A 4297-nucleotide genomic window follows, 5' to 3' on the forward strand; every position below is an offset into this window, starting at 1 on the left:
AAATAGTCATTAATGATGATTTAATGGTATGAAATTGGTGTAAAATTTTATCTAATGGCTCTCCTTTCTCTACTAGTTACATGCTGGTCAAAATTTAATAAAATTGCTCATCCCCTAGACTTTTTCTTTAAGAATATTTAGAGTATGATATATCTTGCGAAAAGATTATCAAAAACAAAGATATATTTATTCAATTATTTATAAATAAAAATGATTATTTACTAAAACTAAAAAATTCAATCTCGTACTCATTGCTGGTGCAACTTTATCACCAATATGGATATTGCTCCATTTGAGTTAAACCACGTGGCGTGGCGCCTCAGATAAACCAGCACTAGACAGGGACGGACATAAGGGGGGCGAGTGGCGGCCTCGGTCCTCCCAACTTTTTTTAATAATAATAAGTTATTATGTATATAATTTAATTTTTTTAAAAAAATTATTTAGTATTTAGTTTAGTATAAATAAAAGTCTAATCTAATTTAAATATTAATAATTTTTAATATCTAAAAAGTAAGTAACAATATTAAAAAAATTTGAAAAAGATATTATTACTAATATTTTTAATTAAATAAAAATTTTTAAATCTCATAAAGTGAATTCTTTTTCTTCTTGTGGCCGTCTTTTTTATTCATTTGATATTAATTTTCTCTGTTCAACTACTACAATTAAGAGATCTTTTTCAAGTTTCAACTATGAATATTGTGAAAAATAACTTAGAAACAAAATAAAAGATGAATTTTTTGCTAATTGTCTTTTAATTATATTGAAAAGAAAATTACTGACAAATTTGACACAAATTCTATTATCGGTGAATTTTATGATACGAAGAATTGACCACTTCGTTAGTAAAAAGTATATACATATTTTTTTACTTTAAAATATATTTTCTGTCGATATATTTTTGTAATACATTTTATATTATATAATCTTTTTACATAATTTTTAATATTATATGTGTTATTGGCCCCCCATAATATCATTTCTGGATCCGTCTGCGGCACTAGATACATGCAAATTGTGACGCATGATCGAAACGACTAATAAATCCTTTAAAACGACACCCAGTATTTTAGGGTCATGTTCGGTCGTAAGATTAGATTCCTGGATCTTTCTCATTCCACGTGTCATGTATAACTCCTTCATGTCAATGGGATCAAAATTCAAAAGCCATTTTTTTTCCATTTCAAAGTTTTAAAACATATACAGATATGTATCCCATAATATTTGAATAATGTTTCTGGTCACTTGACAACCGACATACATGATTTGAAAATAACAAATAATCCCTATTGATTGATTTTTTTCTCCCTTCGCTTAAACTCGAACTCGATGTATTAGTCTTATGATTTATGAACACAACGTTTTTAATTGAATTTGTCATTTGATTAGATATTTATTGAAAAAGATTAAATATTTTATGGAGCATCGTTTAAATTATACTTATATTAAAAGAAATATGCCATTTTTTTAAAAAATTTTTTAATAATGAGCATATCTTCAAAAGCCATTTTATCGAGTATGAATATATCCAATTGAGTTCCAAAAACAATTAAACACCCAAACAAATTCACATCAGGATTACTTCATGCATACATATCATTAATTTGCAGTAAAATTTAAAATTAATCTTTTAAGCAGTGTTTTGCATAAGTTTCTTAAGTTGAAAACTTTTGATATTTTTTATTATGTTAAATAAATAAATTTTTCTAATAAGTATTTTAAAAATAAATGTTAAAGATAATAAAAATGTTGTAACAAAAAATTTAAAATTGTATTAAGATAATAAAAAAAACAACTAATGTTTTAGAAAGAAAATCCAACTATCACTGCTAGTAGAAGATGTTGATTTATATTATACAAAGGTTAGTTTTTAAGTTTAGAATAAATCTACAATCACACAGAAATTAATTTATTTATGAAAGTTAAAATAGTGATATACAATTATATTGTGTCATGGTGTGTAATTCATAAATGTAGAACTATTAAAGTCAGTAACTTACAAAATGTTAGTTATGTTTTGATTGAGCTAAAATTAAAAAAAGTTGCATGCAGTTACAAAACGCAGCATATGTTTGACAGGAGAGGAGAAGGAAGTCTCAAAACATGTCCCTGTTCCCTGCATGCCAACATATCATACAACTTTGACTATTTGGAGTTAACATGTATTTGGTAGACAAAACGCAACTTGCGTTTGGCTGCCTCCCCACCTGCATATGTGACACATGTAATGGAGAGTAGTAGAGCCGACCCTTAAAAGCAAAATGCAGGTCATGAGTGTTTTACTGTTTTTTTTTATTTTACTTGCTGTGAGGGAGAGTTTTGAGAACGAAAGAGTTGGAGTTGATGGTGAAAGGGAGTAAGTTTGTGAGGAAGAAGAATGAATGAAGGTTTAGAACTTCATTTAGTGAAGAAAGAAAAATGATCTGTAATTTTATTTTTTTTTGAAAAATATATTATTGAATATTTGAATTATTCTTAACGAGTAAGTGATTTTTTTTAATTTTATGATGAATAAATATGTTTATTTTTATATTTTTTATTTATATATTTTAACTAATAAATTTATTATTATTATTATTATTATTATTATTATTATTATTATTATGTCTATGATATCAATAATAGTTTTTTTTATCATACTGTTAGTCATGAACTATTATTATTATATTATTATTATTATTTTGTTGTTATTATTATTTTTTGGATATATTATTAATTGTTATTGTTAGAAATTATTATTATTACTAGTATTGTTGTGATAGTTGTTGTTGTTAATAGTTATGAAGAAATATTAATAACTATTTTTTTTCAGGCTATTAGTAATTTGTTTTCAAAAAAACTAATTCCGTCAAAGACCTTTAACGAATTAGGCTATTAGGAATTTGTTGCCCAAAGAACTCGATCCTCCAAATACCTTTAACGAGGTAGTTGCAGCGTCACTGGTATTCACTGGGTTTCAACACGTTTCGCGAGTAGGCGAAATGAGAGGCCATTCTGCACTTGTTCTGACGGTTACCTGAAACTGTAGGTCGATCTCGGATGAGATCTTCTATACTGATCGGAGATGACGTGTCCGGCTTGTTGGACTGGCAATGCTGCTAATCCCTCGTCACCGGAGGGTGGTGGTACTTGCAAGGGACTCCGATGCTTAAGTTAGCAAGGGTATTAAGCAGGTTTTTAGTAGAATCAGAGTCTGAGTTATACCTGGGTGCTCCAGTGTATTTATAATGGCGTAGAATGACCTTTCTTAGATAAGATAAGTTAGTTATCTTATCTTATCTTTATCTTTTAAGTAAGGTCATCTTATCTTCAAGGGAACCGCCCTTCTCTCTGTAGGCTTGGGCTACCTTAGGTTTTGGGGCGCGGTCCTCCATTTGGGCCCTTTTCGGGCTTTCCTGGTGATTTGACCGAGCCCTTTGAGAAGAGGTCGTATTGTCCTAACCTGAAGAGGTCGGTCGTCTTATCAGTAGAACATCCCGGGTCGGACAGCTCGACCCAGGGTATGAACAGTGCCCCTGCTCGAGCTCGGTCTTCTGTTTTGAGGTCGAGTCTTCAGTTTTAGGACTTCGATCCTTTTATGGTGAAGCCGAACTCGAGCATTTTGTTGACTTCTTCTTTGTAGGGTTCTCCTTTGAATGCGGAACGTTTTCTTTTGAATTTTTATTCCTTTGAAAATGCGCGTCTCCTTGCTTTGGGAATGCGCGAGTGTTTAATAACCTCATTAATACTTTTAATGTTTCTGGTGGACGAAATTGTGATTCCCTTTTTTCTTGTAATTGGATTTATAAAAGATGTATACTCTGAGGGCATTGTTTATTTTCTTCACAATCTCGTTCAACTAACCAGCAAGTGTACTGGGTCGTCCAAGTAATAACCTTACGTGAGTAAGGGTCGAATCCACAGAGATTGTTGGTATGAAGCAAGCTATGGTCACCTTGCAAATCTCAGTTAGGCAGATTTAAAATAGTTTATGGGTTTTCGAAAATAGAAATAATAAAATAGAATATAATAAAAAGGATAGAACACTTATGCAGATTCATTGGTGGGATTTCAGATAAGCGGATGGAGATGCTGTAGGGCTCTTGGACGCCTGCTCTCCTACTCCTTCTACTCAATCCTTCTTACTCCTTTCCATGGCAAGCTTTGTATAGGGGTTCACCATCAACTGTGGCTACTTTCATTCCTCACGGGGAAATAACCTGTGCGGCTGTCACTCGCACAGCTAACCAGTCTGGAGGCATCACCCATGGCTGATGGCTACATCCCATCCTCGCAGTGAAAACTATGCTAACGC

The sequence above is a fragment of the Arachis duranensis genome, chromosome 6 (assembly GCF_000817695.3).
Source record: "Arachis duranensis cultivar V14167 chromosome 6, aradu.V14167.gnm2.J7QH, whole genome shotgun sequence".
Lineage (NCBI taxonomy): Eukaryota > Viridiplantae > Streptophyta > Magnoliopsida > Fabales > Fabaceae > Arachis > Arachis duranensis.